Source organism: Gossypium hirsutum, chromosome D08 (genome assembly GCF_007990345.1).
Source record: "Gossypium hirsutum isolate 1008001.06 chromosome D08, Gossypium_hirsutum_v2.1, whole genome shotgun sequence".
Lineage (NCBI taxonomy): Eukaryota > Viridiplantae > Streptophyta > Magnoliopsida > Malvales > Malvaceae > Gossypium > Gossypium hirsutum.
In genome coordinates, this window is record NC_053444.1 from 31,482,719 (window position 1) to 31,504,596 (window position 21,878).

Sequence of the window (21,878 nt, forward strand, 5' to 3'; positions counted from 1 at the left end):
TTTCTTCTCTTGGGAAAGAGCTCCTCATCAGCCATTGCTGATAAGGAATTAAAGTGTTTATAAGCCACCTTGATAGCCAAGGAAAACAGAGAATGAAGAATAGAGAAATCAATCAAGCCACAGAGAAACACCGGATTTGCTTCTTGTTCCCTATCTCTTTAAATTTCATTGTTGTTTTGACAAACATGTTTATGGATATTAATCTATTGAAATGATTATTTAAATCAATCTAGCTTGAATTTAATCTGTGTTGGGTTGATTATATTTTGCCTGCTTGAATTATTGAAATTGTGTTTGTGCTGTTATAGGCCTCGGTAAGATGCATGATTAAGTTAAATCATGCCTAAGTTATTCTTGAAATATTAATTGTTAGATAACTAATGAATTAATTATTAAATCGTATTGAAATTGTAATTAATCGACACAATACTTAATCGTATTAAACACTATTATTATGGATGATTTTTCAGTATTTAGAGATACTTACGATGATTGCTTAGCCAATCTAGCTAAGGTACTAAGGCGATATGAAGAAACAAATCTCGTACTCAACTGGGAAAAGTGTCATTTTATTGTACGAGAAGGAGTTGTTCTAGGGCATCGAATAATGAGACATGGGATCGAGATAGAGAAAGCAAAGGTAGACATTATTGAAAAACTCCCACCTCCAACATCTGTTGTGACACCCCTAATTTGACCCTAGTCGGAAAGCGGTTTCGGGACCGCTAAACCGAGTCACCAAATTATTTGAATATGATATTTATTGTCTAAAATAAATGTGTGAAAATTTTAAGCTTCGATTTAGTAAATTTCATGTGAATTTAGTCAATAGGACTTATGTGTGACATTTTTGAAATGTGATAGATCAAAACATAAGGACCTATTAGTGCATGTTGAAAAAGGGGGGACTTGCATGTCAATTTTTCCCCCCATCTAGTAGTGGCCGGCCATGACATTAGGATGGACAAAGGGTGATGGGAAAAACATGTCATAGACATGTTGTGTTCATTCTTGAACATCTTTGGCCGAATAGAGGAAAGAAAGGAAGGGGAAGAGCTTGAGAAAATCGGCTATGGTGGTTTGCTAGACTAAGCTCAAGAGCTTAGAGGACCAAAGTTGGATAAGGGAAGGGAAAAAGTGATCGAATAGCCGCCGAAATTGTTCGACCACATCCGAGGTAAGTTTTAAGCGTTTAAACGTTGAGTAAATTCAATTATAATAGGACATGATGAGTTGATTTAATAAGATAAGATGTGGCCATGATATGTTCTAAGCTCAAATGGTAAGTTCTTAAGTGTTTGAGCTTGGGAATTCAAGGGTAATTTGAAATAGTCCGCTTCAGACAGCAGCAGTAACGTGACTTTAGAAAATCACCATAAATTTATGGACTTGAATTAGAGGCTTAATGAGACATGAAATTAAAGCTTAATGAGTCTAGTTTCTTATAAAAGAAACCGTGTAAACAAAGGAATTTTCAATAATGAGATATTTAAAGTTGTGTGAGACGGTGTCAGAATGACTCCAAAATCCCCTTTTCTGTTTTTAGAAAATCATTATAAATTGTACAAAAATGGTTATAAGATAAAATTTATATGCTTAGACTCCTTAATGAGTCTAGTTTCAAATGAAATCAAATACAATACATTTTTAATTCTGTAAAATGAGAAATTTGATTCGTAGTGAAGAGTTGTCAGATTAGTCAAACAGTGAAACAGGGGAAACTTTAAGAAAAATCTGGTATTGATTGGCCAAACCAAAAATTCTGGAAATTTTATGGATGGAAGATATACGAGTCTATATTCAGGAAAAATTAACGGAAAGTGATTTGGAGTTTTGTAGCTCCAGTTATAAATAATTTAGTGACTATTGCTCAGGAAAAACAGCTTGTGCTGAATTTGAGATTGTGTTGTAAACCTTGATAAACTTGTTTTAGTTGCTCATAAGCTATTGATTAAACCCATACATGAATTCTAAATTGTGATATTGGAAAATGATAGATGTAGATTCAACCAAGACAGTGTGTATACGTGAAAGTATATGTGGTATGTGAAGTATATTTGGATAATTGTGATGTGAATACATGAAAATCTATATTTTGATTTAGGATTCTATGTGATGGATGTGAACATGCATATATGAGATAAGGCCTAATGGCCGATGTGATGAATGTGAAAGTGTATATATGTGATAAGGCCTAATGGCCGATGTGATGAATGTGAAAGTGTATATATATGTGATAAGGCCTAATAGCCGATGTGATGAATGTGAAAGTGTATATATGTGATAAGGCCTAATGGCCGATGTGATGAATGTGAAAGTGTATATATATGTGATAAGGCCTAATGGCCGATGTGATGAATGTGAAAGTGTATATATGTGATAAGGCCTAATGGCCGATGTGATGAATGTGAAAGTGTATATATGTGATAAGGCCTAATGGCCGATGTGATGAATGTGAAAGTGTATATATGTGATAAGGCCTAATGGCCGATGTGATGAATGTGAAAGTGTATATATGTGGCAGGGCCGAGTGGCCAACGTGATGGATGTGAAAGTGTATAAATGTGATAAGCCCCGAAGGGCATTTGTGTCAGTACTATATCCGGGTTAAAACCCCGCAGGCTTTATGCGAGAATATTATCACTGATTAATGTCCGTAAGCTTCGTGCTCGTACTATATCCGAGCTCTAAAGACCCGATGACTACGTGTGGGGATTTTGTCCGGGTAAGACCCGATAACTTCGTGTGGAGATTATGTCCGGGTAAGACTTCGTAATAAGAATTGCTTATAAATATATTCAATGCGAAAGGTTAAACAGGTATGTACTCCAAGTTTATATGTGAGCTTGATTTGCACTAAATCATAAGGTAGTTATGTGATGCATACGAGAGCAATCTATGAGACTATTCCTATGATTATGTGACATCGGATCAGTGTGAGAGGTTATGTGAAATCATATGATATATCTATGTCACATGAGCTCACTTTTATGTGAAAGTTTATCTGCCTATTGTATATGATGAGATGTGCATATTCGGTAAAGGGATGGTATGCCCGAAGGAAGAGTGAAATAAAAATACGAACAACTATGTTATAATTTGATTGTTATCTGTTGACACTGCTTAAAACTTACTAAGCATTGTAATGCTTACTCCGTTTACTCTGTTTCCTCTGTTTTATAGATCCCATTGCGAAGCTACAGGCTCGGGGATCGTCAGCAACTAGTCACACTATCACTATCCACTGTTTGGTACGGCTATGTTTTGGATTATCTTATGGCATGTATAAAATAGACTAGTGGCGGAAGAATATTTTGGTTAATGTATATAAGCCATGCGAAAATGGCATCTTTTGCATGTTTACTTAGAGAAGTTTAAATTTTATCCCTGGCCGTGCTTAGTACTTATCTAAATGAATAACCTTTATTTCAAGAAAAAGTTCAAAATTTTACGGTTCTGACATGAGTTACAAGCCCGGTAATGCCCCTTACCTTTTCCGGCGACGGTCACGGGATAGGGGTGTTACATCTGTAAAGGGTGTAAGGAGCTTTTTGGGCCACGCCGGTTTTTATCGAAGATTTATCAAGGACTTCTCCAAAGTTGCTAAACCCTTATGCAAATTATTGGAGAAGGACTTTATATTCAAGTTTGATGAGGAATGCTTAAAAGCCTTCAATGATTTGAAGAGTCGAGTAGTCACGGCACCCATAATCGTCACACCAGACTGGGATTTGCCATTCGAATTGATGTGTGACGCAAGTGACTTCGCAATTGGAGTCGTCTTGGGCCAGCGAAGGAAAATTTTTTTTCATCCCATCTACTACGCAAGTTGAACCCTAACAGGAGCTCAACTGAATTATATGGTAACAGAAAAAGAGTTACTAGCTATTGTGTTTGCTTTCGACAAGTTTTGATCTTATCTGGTAGGTACCAAAGTGTCTGTCTATATGGACCACTCGGCAATTAAGTATTTACTTGCGAAGAAAGACACTAAGCCGAGGCTGATCCGATGGGTACTTCTACTTCAAGAGTTCGATCAAGAAATTGAAGATCGAAAGGGAGTCAAAAATCAAGTAGCAGATCACTTGTCCAGATTGGAGCCACAAGAAGGGAATTCTCCTCTTATACCATTTTAGGAGAAATTTCTAGACGAACATAATACCCCTTGGTTTGCTGATATTGCTAACTATTTAGCTTTGTGGTTTGATGCCAATTGATAAGACGTATCAACAAAGGAAAAATTTTCTTCACGATGTGAAGTACTATTTTTGGGAAAAGCCATATGTGTTTAAAAAGTGTGCAGATCAGATGATCAGGAGATGCATGGCAGAAGATGAAATACCGAATATTTTATACCACTGTCACTCAGCTCCAAGTGGGGGACACTTCGGAGGTACACGTACAGCGGCCAAAGTATTACAAGCTGGATTCTTTTGGCAAACACTATTCAAGGATGCATATGCTTACGTAAAGAGCTGTGATCGATGTCAAAAGGTTAGAAATGCCACCAACAGAAATGAGATGCCTCGAATAAACATCATTGAGGTAGATTTGTTCGATGTATGGGGTATTGACTTTCTTGGTCCTTTTCCTCTGTCTTGCGGTCACAAGTACATACTAGTAGCAGTAGACTATGTGTCTAAGTGGGTCGAGGTTGAGGCATATCTTACAAATGATGCTAAGGTTGTGATGAAGTTTCTACAGAAGCGTGTGTTCACAACGTTTGGAACCCCAAGAGCTATCATCAGTGATGAAGGATCCCACTTTGTGAACAAGCGGTTAAAATGGTTATTAGACAAGCAGAGAGTGAAACACAAGGTTGTAACAACTTACCATCCGTAGACAAATGGGCAAGTTGAACTAGCAAATAAGGAGATCAAAGGCATACTTGAGAAGGTAGTTTGCCCGAACCGACGAGATTGGTCCACAAGATTAGATTATGCTTTATGGGCTTACAGAACAGCATACAAGACACCGTTAGGGATGTCACCCTATAGGTTAGTCTTTGGGAAAGCCTGCCATCTACCATTGGAGTTAGAGCACAAAGCTTATTGGGCTCTTCAACAGCTTAATTTGGATCCTAAGCTCGCAAAAGAGAAACGGATGTTCCAACTCAATGAGTTTGAAGAGTTCAGAATGTTCTCATATGAAAATCCCAAATTACTTAAAGAAATACTCAAGAAATGGAATGACAACCACATTCGAGTTCGAGAATTTGAAGCAGGTCAGCAAGTCTTGTTGTTCAATTCTAGATTTAAGTTCTTTCCAGGTAAGCTAAAATCACGTTGGTCCGGTCTATTTACGACTCACCAAGTCTATGCATACGGAGTTGTTGAACTCCAAGGTAAGGGAGGTAATTTCTAAGTTAATGCTCAGCGCCTGAAACATTATTGGGGAGATAAAATTGAACGAGATAAAATCTCGTTCATTTTATCGGATACTTAATTTTTCATTTTTCTTTTTGAATAAATGATTTAGGGTATATTTTCGGGTAAAGTATGTTTAAATAAATTCTGTCTAGGAGATTGGAACTTAAGCGAGACCATTTGTGACCCCTCCAATCTTTCCTGAGAATTTATTTTGACATAATTTTCCAAGAAATTATCCCCTAAATGGAAAAATATATCTTTAGTTTCAAATAAAAGGGACAATTTTGATCCCAGTTTTAATTTGCAACTCAATTTTAAATTTTCATTAAGTCTAGGGACTTAATTGAATTATTTTTAAAATTTAGTCGCTCTTTTCATAAATAATAAAAAAAACTAGGTGCCTTTCTTTGTGAATATTTTCAAAAAGTATCTAGACTAAATATCTTTAATATTATTAACAATTTGATAAACTTTAATATATAATTATATTATTTATTATATATTAATTTTTATTAACTTAGCTTAGAATTAGAATTAATTAGGAATTTTTTTATTTCTGCACAATAAAATTAGAAATGGGAATTGAAAGCAAATATGGACAAGTAGTAAAGTCTAAAGTGTGACAATAGGTATATACATGTCTAGGATTGGATTTAGGAAGAGCTTGGTACTTAAGCAGTCAAATTGACTCACCTCCTCTTTTTTGGAATCCTACCTGGTGTATAGTATCTATTCACTTTAAACAATGAAAACATTGTTCATTTTAAGTTGGGGGACTAAAAATTGAAATTATTTCCACTCAGAATAAAATTTTTCTTTTAATTATGAATATGATATATTTTTGTTCAATAAATTTGAATTTTGTTGAGGATGCTAAATTTAAGTATGACTAAAGTTTGATTATTTCAATAAATTGTTATGTTAGCTTCATAATGACATGAAATGTATTTCTAATAAAGCATGGAAATCATACCATAAAATTTTAGTTCTTTAGGAAAGTTAGGCATGCATGAAAGTTTAAGTCTTTAGAATTGACTAAGTAGTTTCCTGAGGCGAGATCCTAGGAAGCATGGAATGTTGAAAATGATTTAGGCAACTGTTGTTTGGATCGTTGAGCCTTTCAAGCCAACCATGATGAAATTTTTATCCTTTCAAGCCCAACTTTTAGACTTTATGGCCAAATTTTATTTGAACCCTTACAAAGTTAGCCATCACTTTTTTTAATTATCTTAAAAATGTCCCAAACACTAGACTCAGTACTTTTCAGAGTATTCTTTGAAAATAAGTTTGGGGGAGTTGCAAAGAAGTATGAAATGCTCTAAAAATTGTAGTACATGCAGTAAAATACTCGAAAAAAGAGAGAGCATATGTACTTGAAGTAAATTGCACTAAAGAGCATGTGAAAAGGAAAGAAAAGTTGATGTATTGAAGGTAATTATTTCGAAAGGTCCGATACAAGTTGAGCCTAGGGTTTTTTAAACCTAAAATTATCTATCTTTTACCCACCCCTAAGCCTAGCCACGTTACAACCTTGTTAAAGACCTATTGATTCAAAGTTCCAGTGTTACCTACATTAGTGGAGAGAAATTGCTCTGTTCAACATATGAAGACATCAGTTAAGCTCAATGATTGCAGTTTAATTTTGAATAAGGGATTAAAATCAAATTAGTAGGGATTAACATGTCTTTATTAAGAAACATTTAGTATAATTTTTCTATTGTAGTAATTGTTGAGATTAATTTGAATGATATATATACTTGAGTAGCATAATTATCAAATTTTTTGTTTTTGAGCATAAGTATATTGATTTCATGATTTTGAGAAGAATGTTGTTCTGAAGGAGTTTTTCAAAAAGTGTTTCTGAGAAACTTCTTTTCAAATTTGTGCATTACTCGGAACGAGCAATGAATTAAGTTTGGGGTGTGGAAACACGAAAATTTATGTGTTTTTACATGCCCTTTTGAACTTAAAATCATACTACTTCGGTTAAATTCTTGTCGAAAAATAATTAAATATTATAAAATAATTAAATTATGTTAAAAATATGAAGTTGATGAATTTTAATTAATTTTATAGTTAATTTTGATTAATTCTGACTATTTTCGATAGATTCGCACAAAGGGCAAAAATTGGCTCAGCAGACAATGCTCGAAGAATAAAACCGAGAAGCAATTTGAAGCATCAAGGAAAATTTATTTCCAGCCTAAGACGGTCCGAAAATTTGTGTTAATTCATAATATAATTAATTTTAATTTATTCCCAATTTAATTTGGGCTAAATAAATTATTATTAATTAATTATGGAAAAAAGGGTCCAGTTGAACCGCATTGGTTGAACTCAATCTTGTGAACCAAACTAGCCACCAATTGGGTTGCCTAGAAACGTCCATACGCTGAACCAAATCAGCATTTTAGCTGACTAAATAAGCTTGCAAAGAATCCCTTGAAGAACTTTCAACCTTGCATTCAAACCCCTCCAAAAAATGTGATTTTATGGATTTGCCCCAGGCTATTTTTAGCAAAGTTGAATCTCTCAACTTTGCCATGTGGGTGGTCGGCCAAGGGGGTCTCTTTGGCAGATGGAATTTGTTATTTTTAGCAGCCACAATCAGCTATAAAAGCCACCCCTTCCTAATTATTCAACTCATCCCTCACACTCTCATTCTCTCATCTCCTCTCTTACTTTCTCTCAACTTTTCCTTCACATTTTCCCTTTTGTTCAAGTGCCGATTTCTTCTCTTGGGAAAGAAGTCATCATCAACCATTTTTGAGCAGCAATTAAAGTGTTTATAAGCCACCTTGATAGCCAAAGACAATGGAGAACGAAGAACGGAGAAACCAGTCAAGCTACGAAGAAACACCGGATTTGCTTCTTGTTCCCTATCTCTTTAAATTTCGTTGTTGTCTTGACAAACATGTTTATGAATATTAATCTATTAAAATGGTTATTTTATTCAATCTAGCTTGAATTTAATCCGTGTTGGGTTGATTATATTTTTCCTGCTTGAATTATTGAAATTGTGTTTGTGCTGATATAAGCCTCGCTAAGATGCTTGATTAAGTAAAATCATGCCTAAGTTATTCGTGAAATATTAATTGTTAGATAACTAATGAATTAATTATTAAATCGTATTGAAATTGTAATTAATCAACACAATACTTAATCAGTGCATGTTTATTCTTCTAAGGTAGCTGAAGTTAATTTAGCATTGTATTTGGCAATACATATGCCTTGCATAACTTGCAAGATTATTGTGATTAAACTGTTTCAAGGTAGAAATACTCTGTAACCTCACTTGATCTTTTATGTGCTTCTGAAGATTGATTAATCGCTTGGATTGACATTGGAAAATGTTCAAGAGATTGATTAATTTAATAAGTATGTATAAGTAGTAGTTAGCAAATTACCGATTTGCCTTGAATTTGTTCGTAGCAGTATAAACATAAGTTTAATAATTCTAAGTTAAAGGAATGTAATTAATCCAACACAATTATATCATCTTGATTAAAACTTATTTGAAATCATGCATTAGAACCTTTTTATTTTTAATTTTTTTACTTACTTTTTAACCCTTAGTTTTTAATCATCTTTAAACCATAATATTTTCCATCACCAAAGTGATTTAACATTAATTTCATAAATATTCCTTTTTACAGTCCTTGTGGGTACGATAACTCGACATTTACTTGTCACTTTATTACTTGTTGCGATTGTGTACACTTGCACATTTTCGTCGTTCCAACTATCCAAACATATACTTCGATGCTTTTATCTCTTTCGAGAAATCATTTATCGAGGAGATGTGGAAATTTGCAAAGTACAAACATATGACAACATCATTGATCCATTGACAAAGCCTCTGACATAGCATAAGCATGACCTTCACACTAATCACTCGGTATTAGATATATGCTTGATTGGTCTTAGTGCTAGTGGGAGATTGTTAGAGTATACCTAAGACCAGTCATGATATGATTGTAATCACATACTCGGTTTACCTTCTTTATTAATATAAGGCATTACCATTATTATTTTAGTTTCTTTTTCTCTGTATATAAATAAACTGAATAGTAATAAAGTCCTAAGAAAATATGATTATTCTTAAACATATCCTTAGTCAAGTATTATTGTGGGCTAGGACAATAATTATGCATTAAGATTAATGTGTAGTTCATTGATGACAAAAAATTGTCATTGACATAGAGATGTCATAATCAATAGATGAGTATGTGTTAGAGAACAACCTATTGGACTTACTCGTTATGAGTATGTTTCTTGGATTATTATGTAATAGTCAAAATATTATTGATAGTGATAATTATGTATATGATCTTTAGACTTGAGATCATCATTGTCACAACATCATGAGTCGTATATTTTGGTATAGACAAAACGTCTATTGTAACATGTTGTACTATAAAGACTAAGGTTGGATATACCACAATCCATGAAGTGGGATATGGTTGATCAAGATAAGATTTATCCCTCCTACATAATGGGAGCAATATCTTAGGCCTCTTGATGGAGTGAGAATAGAAATGCATGACCATGCTTGAATAAGTTAATATGATATATCACACATATATTTTATTATTGTAATCTTCTGAGAAAATCAAGAGATATGAGATTGGACTATACAAGTGTGACTATTCCATGACTTGCGTTCAGTCTAAATATTAAGGATAAATGGATATAATACATGAAAAGATTATCGCAGAAAGGTTATGTCGAATCACGACTTCTTCTAACTTGGGTGCCAATGATGCATTGCTAGATGCCACTCATTGTTTGTAATGTTAGAAATGTTCTAGTATGACTACCAACGTTACAATAACCTACAATGTCACACCCTATAGCTGAAACGAACAGAATCCAAATACATTTTGTATTGTATTTAGTTGTCACATAAATTAAATTAATTTTTGAATTAATTTAATTTGATATTTAAACATTAAACACATTATATGTACAAACTTTTTGTACACAAATAGAGAACATAAATATCATTAATATATTAATTTGATTCATACAAAATATTAATTGTATATATTTTATCGAATTTATTAATAAAAATAGTTATATTAATTAATTTCAGTCAAAATATAAAAGATGGAAATTAATATTCTTTTGGAAATAATTAATTAATATATGAATTTGATTCATGCAAAATATTAATTGGATATATTTTATCGAATTTATTAATATAAACAGTTATATTAATTAATTTCGATCAAAATATAACAGACATAAAAATTAATATTCTTTTGAAAGAATATAATTCCTTTTTCTAACTTTACATTTGCCTTCTCAATTAATAAGCGAATAATCCTATATTCTTTTCGAAAGGATATAATTTATTTTTCTAACTTTCCGTTTGTCTTCTTTATTAATAAGGGAATAATCTTGGATTTTCTTTTTAATATGTGATATCAAAGAGGATAAGAGAATGATAATCTCTTACCATGTTAAGGTTACCACCTTAAAAATTTAAAAGGTCTAGCAACCGTTTTTAATTCTCTTTGAAAAGTTCAATAGAAAGTGGTTGTTCTTTTTTTATAGGATGCACTACGTAGAGGCCGAGACGTTTTCATTGTGGCTTGGGATAGACATTGAATCAACAACATCCTTTCAATGTTTTCACTAATGAAGGTACATGTGCAACCCTATTTCAGTCTGATTCATTCTTCGTAAATGGATGCTTGGTTATGGATCGCCAGAATAATTTTTTCGTTGTGCCACGGGGTGTATCGGTTTTCCCAACAAACAATTCAAGCTATAGCCAGTCATGTTCCAAATGCTTTAGAGAGTGGGCTAGTTTGGTGGAATGCCTATTGAAGATCCTCACCTTCACTTCAAATTGTTTATGGAGATTAGGGATTCCTTCAAGTTAGCAAGAGTACCCAAAGATCCAATAAGATTAATGTTGTTCCCATATTCACTAAGGGATAGAGCTTGAGCCTTGTAGAACTCATTGGCACTAGATTCCATTACCACATAGCAAGAGTTAGTAGAATGCTTCCTTATGAAATATTTCACACCCAGCAAGAATGCTAAGTTGCAGAATGAGATCACTACCTTCCAACAGATGAATGACCAGTCATTGTATGAAGCGTGTGAAATATTTAAAGAATTGCTATGAAAATGCCCTCATCACAGAATCTGACATTGCATCCAACTAGCGACATTCTATAATGGTCTCAATGCTTACACGAGGATGGTTGTAGACGCTTTTGCTAATGGTCCTCTCCTTTATAAGTCATATAATGAAGCTTATGAAATCATCCAAAGAATTGTCAGCAACAATTACAAATTGCTAGCAAATTGGGCGACTTCAAGATGAGTCACAGGAGTACATAAAGTGGACGCCCTCACTTCACTTAAGCTCGGGTATCTTGGATATCCTTAATGCTTAAAAATTTTACTACTAATGGGTATAATAATGTTGTAGCTCATCCACCCAATCAATTTGAGAATATAACCTTGTTTATTGTGGGGAAGTGCACTTGTTCAAAGATTACCCATCAAACCCATAATTCATTTATTACATGGGTAACCAGAACCGTAACCAAGGTAGGCAGAATTGCAATCAAATTTTTATAACCTACCTTGGTGACACCACCCAAATTTTTCCTAGAGTAGCTAAAGGGCTAGACCTAGTCTACCACCTGGATTTACTAAAAAAGTTCAGAAACCACCACAAGAAGAACATTCTAATAGTCTAGACAGCCTATTGAAGTCATATATGGCAAACAATGACGCCACTTTAAGGAGTTTGGAGAATCAAGTGGGTGAACTTGCTACTAAACTTAGGACCGACCACAAGGTGCTTTGCCTAATGATACGGAAAATCCAAAAAATTTGGGGAAAGTGCATTGTAAAGCATTGACTCTAAGGAGCAGAAAGACGATAGAGCCCCACACTTTCGAAGTTTAAGAGAAGCTAGCTGACACTCGAGATAAAGCGAAAATTCAACCAAGTGTTGTAAATCAAGCTTCACTAGAACCATAATCTGTAAATTCTGATAAGGAAACTTCTAACTCAGTTAAATCTAATAAACTAACATCTTCGTTAAATGCAGAAGTGCTGCAACAGAGAAATTCTCTAGTGCAAGTAAAGAATCATCCACCACCTTGCCCTAAAACACTTCAGAAGCAGAAACATGAAGTCTAGTTTAAAAAGTTCCTAGACGTACTCAAGCAACTTCACATCAACATTCCATTGGTAGAAACTCTTGAGCAGATGCCAAACTATGTCCAATTCTTGAGGGATATCTTGTCCAAGAAACGGAAACTTGTAGAATTTGAGACGGAAGCTTTTAAAAAAGGAGTGTAATGTATTCCTGCAAGATAAGCTACCCAAAAAATTGATAGATCCAGTATGTTTTACCATACCCTGCAATATCAGAGAAACTTATTATCGTAAGGCATTGTTTGACTCAGGGGTAAGCATCAACTTGATGCCCATGTATGTGTTTAAAAAATTGGGAATAGGGGAAGTTTGACCAACTACAGTTATGCTTTAGTAAGCAGATTTATCCTTAGCACATCCAGAAAAAAAAATTGAAGATGTATTGGTATTAAATTTTCTTGCTGACTTCGTTGTTCTAGATTTCGAAGTAGACAAGAAAGTGCCAATCATCTTGGGAAGGCCTTTCTTGGCAACCGAAAAGACCTTAATTGATGTGAAGAAAGGCAAGCTTACCATATGTATTTAGGACAACCAGGTAATGTTTATTGTTTTTAAATTTATGTGATTTCGTGACGCAATTGATTAGTGTTCTATAGTGACTGAGTTAGAGGAATTTGTTGCAGGTTGGGAACTCAATTCTACTAAGGACCCATTAGAATGAGTCTTAATGTCAGACTCCCCAAGTGATGAGGAAAGGGAGGAATATTTAGCTTTGCTTGAAGCTAACTCAAGGGAATTTGTTCCTCAATCCCCCTTTGAATCTTTTGAATTAGAGAATCGAGATTATGTTCAACCAAAAGAGTCAATCTAGGAGCCACCTAAATTAGAACTTAAGTTACTTCCTTCACACATAAAATATGTTTATTTAGGTGACACCTCTACTTTGCATGTGATTATTTCAGTTAAGCTAACTAAAGGGCAGGAAGAGAAACTCATTGTGGTGCTAAAACATTTTAAGAAGGCTATTGGATGGACCATATTCGATATCCATAATATTAGTTCGTCTGTATGCATGCACAAAATTGTCTTAGAAAATGGAAAAAAAGAATGATTAATGGATATTGGATACTAAACCCCATTATGAAGGATGTGGTGAAAAAATAAATTATCAAGTAATTAGATACTAGAATAATTTACCCCATCTTAGATAGTTCATGGGTAAGTCCGGTCCAGTGCGTGCCAAAGAAAGGAGGCATTACGATTGTGGAGAACTAAAATAATGAGCTAATAGTAACCAAAATAGTTACAGGTTTGAAAATTTGCATAGATTACCAGAAATTGAACAAGGTGACTCGGAAAGACCACTTTACTTTGCCATTCTTAGATCAAATACTTGATAGACTCAAAGAGCAAGACAATTACTACTTTCTATATGGATACTCAAGGTACAACCAAATCATGGTAGCATTAAAGGATCAACACTAAACAACATTCACATGCTTGTACGGTACATTTGCCTTTAGAGGTATGCCTTTTGGTTTATGTAATGCTCCTACTATATTTAAAAGATGTATGATGGCAATTTTTAATAACATGGTGGAAAAGTTTTTGGAAGTTTATATGGATAATTTTTCAGTGTTCAGAGACACTTACAATGATTGCCTAGCAAATCCAGCCAAAGTACTGAGGGTGTAAAGAAACAAACCTTGTGCTCAACTAGGAAAAGTGCCACTTCATGCTACGAAAAGGTATTGTTTTGGGGCATCGAATAATGACACAAGAGATCAAGGTAGATAATGCAACGGTAGATGTCATTAAGAAGCTCCCACCTCCAACATCTATAAAGGGTTTTAAGAGCTTTTTGTGACAGGTCAGATTCTATCAAAGATTCATCAAAGACTTCTCCAAAATTGCTAAACCCTTATGCAAATTATTGGAGAAGGACAAACCATTTAAATTTGATGAAAAATGCTCAAAAGCTTTTAATGATTTGAAGAATCGGTTGGTTTCGACACCAATTATTGTCACACTGGTGAGGCAAGTGACTTTGTGGTAGGAGCTGTAGTGGGGCAATGAAAGAACAAAGTTTTTCATCCCATTTACTACACAAGTCAAACACTAATGGGAGCTCAACTGAATTACATGGTAGTAGAAAAAGAGTTACTTGTTATTGTATTTGCTTTTGACAAGTTTTGATCTTATCTTGTAGGTACCAAACTGAATATCTATACAAATCATTCAACAATTAAATACTTTCTTCTCGAGAAAGATGCTAAGCCAAGATTGATCTGATAGGTACTTCTACTTTAAGATTTTGATCTAGAAATTCAAGATTGAAAAAGGGTAGAAAATCAAGTAGCGAATCACTTATCCAGATTGGAGCCGCAAGAAGGAACTTCTCCTTTTCTACCCATTCAAGAGACATTTCCAGATGAGCACAATGTAAGGTATATCACGTCCATAACACACATTGGTTTGCTGATGTTTCCAACTATTTAGCTTCTGGTTTGATGGCGCTTGAAAAGGCGTATCAACAAAGGAAAAATTTTCTCCGTGATGTGAAATAATATTTTCGTGAGGATCCATACTTGGTCAAACAATACAAAGATGAAATGATCAGGAGATGTGTGGAAGAAAAGGAGGCACATGAAATTTTATATCATTTTCATACAACTCCAAGTGGGGAGCACTTTGGAGGATCACGTACTATGGCTAAAGCTTTACAAGTAGAATTTTTTTCGCCAACTTTGTTCAAAGATGCGTATGCCTACATGAAGAATTGTGATCGATGCTAGAGGAGTGGAAACATATCCAAGAAAAAAGAGATTCCATGAACAAACATTATTGAGATAGAATTATTTGATGTTTGAGGTATTGACTTTCTTGGTCCTTTTCCTCCTTCTTATGGTAACATGGACTAATAGTAGTAAATTATATGTCTAAGTGGATTGAGGCCAAGGTATATTCAACGAACAATGCCAAACTAATGATGATGTTTTTGCATAAACATGTGTTCACAAGGTTCGAAACTCCTAGAGCTATCATCAATGATGAGAGGTCTGTAAACTCAAAATTATATAGGGTCATTCTATATAATTTTACCACCATTTTGCTTAATAAATGTGTTTATCTTGAGTAGTTAAAGGTGTTGAAAGATGGACATGTCTACTAAGTTTTTGGACTAAAGAATCATCCAACAAGGGGAACTAAAAGCCCAAATTCAGAACTTAAATCTGGCTATCCAAAATATGTTTTGGGATAATTAATTGAAGCTTACAGTTGGAAAATAATCAAAATTTAGCCCAACAACTTCTTTGTTGAAATCGTCCACTCTATAGCTATTTTTCGCTTGAATTTGAAATTCAAATGGAGAAGGCTTGATCATCCCTTATTCCTTGAAGCATGGTCAGCTGCATGAGAGAAGGAAAGAAGGAAATTTAAGCCTATTTTTAGTAAACTCAAACCCTTAACTTCACTTTTAAATACCTTGCCATCTCTCATTCATCCCTCATCCCTCAACATTCCTCTCTCACTTTCACTAGTTTCATCTCAATTATTTTTCTCTTCTTCCCTTGCATAGTCGTCCAATCCTCCTCCATTCTTTAGTATCAAAAGCTTTGTTAGAAGCACTCTTTAGCCGACTACCTATTAAACACTTAGTAAACGAAGCATCAAAAGAATGGAGGAGCGCCTCAATTAGAATAGATGCGAAAGGCTGCTGAACTGAGTCAGTCATAGTAGATCCAAAAGGCTGCTGAACTGAATAGAGTTTTCACTTTCCTCCTTTTATTTATTTTAATCATGTTTGATTTGAGTTTATTATTTTTGACATCAACTATGAAGTTTTAAATCCTATTCGCTAGGATGATTATGTTAATTCAGTAAGATCTATTTTGTTCATATTTAACATGTGCAGGTATTATTTAATCATGATTTCAATTAATATCATGATACATTTCATTCATACATGATTGGCTGCAATCAAATTAGCTGAGTGATCCTAACTAGACAATGACTAGTTGGCACATAATTGAAAAGTGCAATGTTTAATTTAGATCCTTAAACCCAACTAAGTTGAGGTTCGTATTATCTTTAGTTAGCTCTATTGCCTTGTATAGTTTTTAGGTTATGTAATTAAACTGTTGCAAACGTAAATGTACTTCTGACCTTACATTAATGCTAAGAAACCCTTAGCTAATATGATAAGTAAAATGCATATTTAACTAGGTAAAAGACTCCAAAAGGACTTAATTTGGTTTCCAAACTCATGAAAGATCGAGTTGCCATGGAAGTATTTCCGAACATTGTTAAGCATGATAAAGTAAAATGAATTGATTAATATAATTATCCTAGACCATTTAAAGTTGATTGTTTTTGTTGCTAAAGCCTTCATTCGTACATTTAGTTAAATTGCATCTAGATTAAATTGCATTAAGGATCACTATTTGCATTCAATTAAATTTAATCATCAGTATTTATTGAATTTTTACATCAAATTGTTAATTATAAATTTTACAATTAAATTGGTTAAGCTTATACAGTCCCTGTGGAGATAATAACTCATTTTACTTACTTATTACTTGAACGAATGTGTACACTTGCACAAACCGCGTTATAAGTTTTTGGCTCCGTTGTCGGGGACTATTGCCTTAATCACTTTGTAACAACCCATTTTCAGTGAAATCAAAATAGTAGTTTCGGGACCACAAATTGAAATTCGAAAAAATTATTTTATTATTTTATGCTCTATTGCGTGATCGAAATACCATATAAAAATTTCATTAAGAAATTTTACTGCTTACATGCTCAATATGATATAAAGGACTAAATCTCGTAAAGTGCAAAAGTTGTGTTATAATAGTTATAGAATTTTAAAGTGGAGGTTCTTATATGGTAATTAGACAATTAAATGTGATAGTGGATGTACATGACTTGGCATTAGTGTAATTTTTAAAGTTAATTAAGGTTAATTTTGTAAATAAGTAATAAATGATAAAATAAATAAAACCAAATTTGCTCTCATCTTTATCCATCTTTTTTTTCCAACTAAATATTGAAGGAAGAAAGCCATTTTTTGCTCTTTTGGGTTCGACAAGCTTGTTTCCATTAATTAGGTATGTGGTTTGTCCCATTTTTGATAACTTCTGTTTCCAGGATCGTTGTAGCTTAATCTAGCTAGCCTGGGGACTAATTTGTGAAACTATTAAAGTATTTTAGTTTTTCTATTGATGAACATGTTAGGGTTTTGAAGTTTAATGGTAGAAAATGAATGGGTTTTGTTAGATAAACAACGTTTGTAAAGGAATTTTTGATGAAATTATCAATTAAGGATTAAATTGAAAAATGTGATAAATTGTGTGGTAAAATTATGAATTTGTAAAAAATGTGGGTTGTTATAAGCATGTATATAATTCAGCTATGATGGGTTGTAATGAAATTTTGCAAATTTCCATTTTTATGAGATAGGGACTCAATTGTAAAGAATTAAAAGTATAGGGTAAAATGGTAATTTTGCCAAAAATTTGTGTTGGACTAAATTGAATGTGAATTATATTGAATTGAGTTAAATTCATTAGTATAGATCTGGTTAGACCTCGTATGTAGTTAGATCGAGGCAAAGAGAAAATCTCGAGTCGCCTCCGTATCTACGTACACTCATCGAGGTAAGTTCGTGTAATTAAATTGTACATTTATATGTTTTAAATTGAGTTATATGTTTGTGAAGTGTGTAATCATCATATATAAATACCGATCGCATATCCGACGATGTACAACGATTACTGAGCCCCGTTTGTGCATTAAGAATTTGTAGGATACAAATGGCATGTCATTAGTGTTACCGATTTCAGCTCATATGAGCTTACTTTTATTCAACTCGGATTAGCTTACTTTTATTCAGATCGGAGGAGCTTATCGTTTACAGCTCGTATGAGCATTCATGTACATGAATTGACAAATTACAGTTCAGTACACCTCGTGTGTACTACCTACATATCCAATGATATCCTAAATGGTTCAATGGGCATTGTTCTATTACGAGATTGCATGAGTTCAATACAAACTGCCACATGTATTTAGATAAGATATATGAAAATGGTTTGTACATGATATTAGATATATGATGCAGAAATTATACGTACATGGAAGTTTTATTATTATTGAGCACATTCATGTTTCTTGATATTGATATGAACTACATGACTAACATGGTTGATGAGGATATTTTAGGCTTTTTGCCAAATTGAGTTTGGATATTCTTTGTATGCTTACCTTAAATGTGACTAAATGGTAAGTTAATTCTATGTTATACGAACTTACTAAGTTTAAATGCTTACTCTGTGTTATTTTTTGTGTTTTATAGTGATTCGAAAGCTCGTTTGGATTGGAAGCTTGTTAGAGCTATATCACACTATCCATCGCTCTTTTGGTACTTTCAGTTATTTAATTTCAGTTATAATGGCATGTATAGGTTAATTTTGCCAATGTTGGCATATAAGTGTTTTGTTTAGATTAGTCACTTATATGGCTTGTGTTTGGTATATTTTGATGTGTATATATATGTGACCTTATCATATTTGATGTGTGTTTGATATGGTAGAATGATGAAAAGTAAAATGTGGCTTTAATATGCATATAATATATGTTATATACCTTGGTGTGATATAGTGCTTTGTTATGGAAAACTTATAGATAAATTGATGTTAGCTATAATTGGTATTTTGGGTACCAAATGGGTGAGTTTGATAAGTGACCTACATGATAGGTTTTGGTACAATTATGCATATATGTATTTTGGTCACTTAGGTAAATTCGGATACATGGTTTACATGTTTGCATATTGTCATTTTAGGTAGATTGGTTGTATGTGATGGATTTACATGTTTAAGGCTTGATTTTGACTTGTTTTTAATGCCTAATTATGACTTGTGTATATGCAAAATGTTGAGTGTAGATGGATGCCAAGTTGGCTGAGAAATGTGGCTTGTAAAATGGTCTATTTTGTTCAACGCTGGCAGAGACACGGGCGTGTGTCTCAGCAGTGTGTGAGACATGGCCCTGTGACACGGCCATGTGTCCCCTGTATCTTTTATAGAGTGCAAGTTAGTATGCTTACACGGCCTAGCACACGGGCGAGTGGCTTGGTCGTGTGGCACAAGTCAGTGAGTTACACAGGTATGGACACGGGCTGGGATACTGCCGTGTGTCCCTATTTAGAATGCACACACGGCCTAAGACACAGACGTGTCTCTTGGATGTGTGAGTCACACGACCTTCTGACCCTTGCAGCTTTGAAAATTTTAAATGTTTTCGAAATATTTTTTGAGTTTCCAATTTAGTCCCGATTTGTTTGTAAAGTGTATTTTGGGCCTCGAGGGCTCGTATTAGGAACAGTACGCATGATTATGATTGATTTTTGACATGAATGCTATATGTTATGAAATGTTTGAATTTTTCTGTTCGTTTAAATTGTAAACTTTTTTCATACTCCATAACCCTGTTCTGGTGACAGATTCGGGTTAGGGTATTACACAGTCTTTGTGAAATTTTTTTTTACATTTTTTTCTTATTTTGTTTTATTTCTAGCTCTACTAATTTATTCTTTATTCTTTATTCTTTATTTATGATTTATTTATTAGGTGTTTTATGAGCATAGATTGAATCATTGATCTATTACCTGTTGACCCTAAAATCGAGCGGACTTTTAGATAAAAAAGATATGAGAGATCTGTTCAAAGACAAGTCGAGATAGACCATGGAAATTAGAACAATAGACAAGGTAATGGAGTCAATCAAGTGCACAACCCAATCCTTATTGTTTATGATAGGGATCATGCCATCAAGCAATATGCTAAGCCACTCTTCAATGAGTTAAATTCGAGAATTAGAAGGTCAGATATCGAGGCACCCCAATTCGAGTTGAAATCAGTGATGTTTCAAATGCTCCAAATGGTGGGCTAGTTCAGGGGTTCGCGCACAGAAGATCCACACTTTACACCTTCGATTATTTATGGACGTAGTGATCCATTTGCGTTAGCTGGTGTGATTGAAGACGCACTGAGGTTGAAACTATTTTCATACTTATTGTGAGATCGAGCACGAGCATGGCTGAATTCATTACCACCAAGTTCAATATCTAATTGGAAAGAATTAGCGGAAAGGTTTTTGGTAAAATACTTTCCACCAAGTAAGACCGCAAAGTTGCGTAATGAGATAACAACTTTCCAAGAAATCGATGATGAATCTTTGTGTGAGGCATTGGAAAGATTGAAGGAATTACTTTGTAAATGTCCTCAACATGGGATTCCTCATTGTATCTAATTAGAAACGTTTTATAATGGTCTCAACCCACATACAAGATTAATGGTGGATGATTCTGTGAATGGTGTGATTTTATTTAAGTCTTATAATGAGGCTTACAAGATCATTGAAAGGATTGCAAGCAATAACTACCAATGGCCAATGAATCGAGCAGTTTCAGGAAGACATGTAGCCAGAGTGCAGGAAGTTGACACACTAACTTCACTCTCTACTTAGGTATATTCTATTTCCTTTATGTTAAAATAGTTTACCACTAATGGTTTACATAATTTTGTAGCTCAATCACCAAGTTAGTATGATGTTATTTCTTATGTATGCTATGGGGATGGTCATTCTTTCAAGAATTTCCCTTCAAATCCTGAATAAGTTTATTACTTAAGGAACCAATATCAAAATAGAAGTGGACAAGGACCACAGTCCAACTTCTACAATCCTTCATGGTGGAACCATTCAAACATTTCTTGAAGTAAGTAAGGAAATGGACCGAACAACAATCAAATACAGCATAGACCCAACCAAACCCAAGGGTTTAACCAACAAGCCCCAAAACCACCCCAAGCTTAATCATCGAACATTTTGGAGGACTTGTTGAAGGCATACATGGAGAAAAATGATGCCTTGATCCAAAGCCAAGCAGCAATGATCCAAAGGCAAACAACAACATTGAAGAATATGGAGAACCATATGGGTCAGTTAGCTACTAAGCTTCGTAGTAGACCACAAGGAGCTTTACCAAGTTGTAACAACCCGTTTTTCAGTGGTGTTGGAAACAATGGTTTCGGGGCCACCATAACCGACGAGCCGGTTTGTAAATATTAAATAATAATATTTACGAGTCATACATGGTTTTAAAAAGGTTTTTGATTTGATAAAGTACGTTATATCAGTGATTTATTAGGTTTAAGTGGTATGACCATAAGGTCAATTGGTTTTAGAAAATGAGGTATCGGGACCTCATTTCTATAAATTGAGCTGTAAATATTTTTATAAATATTTACGGAGTGTTATTAAGGTGGTATTAAAGTTCCGTTGAAAAATTTTAACTTTTCGATGGTTAATTCA

The 21,878-nt window shown here is 34.0% G+C and overlaps 2 non-coding genes across 2 annotated transcripts; both read right to left on the reverse strand.

Moving 5' to 3' along the window:
- Window positions 1-11,422: 11,422 nt before the first annotated feature.
- On the reverse strand, window positions 11,423-11,528 carry LOC121220630 (small nucleolar RNA R71). The gene has a single exon (XR_005917850.1). It is a non-coding gene; the product is annotated as a small nucleolar RNA R71 (small nucleolar RNA).
- Window positions 11,529-20,693: 9,165 nt separating this feature from the next.
- On the reverse strand, window positions 20,694-20,800 carry LOC121220551 (small nucleolar RNA R71). The gene has a single exon (XR_005917766.1). It is a non-coding gene; the product is annotated as a small nucleolar RNA R71 (small nucleolar RNA).
- Between the last annotated feature and the right edge of the window lie 1,078 nt (window positions 20,801-21,878).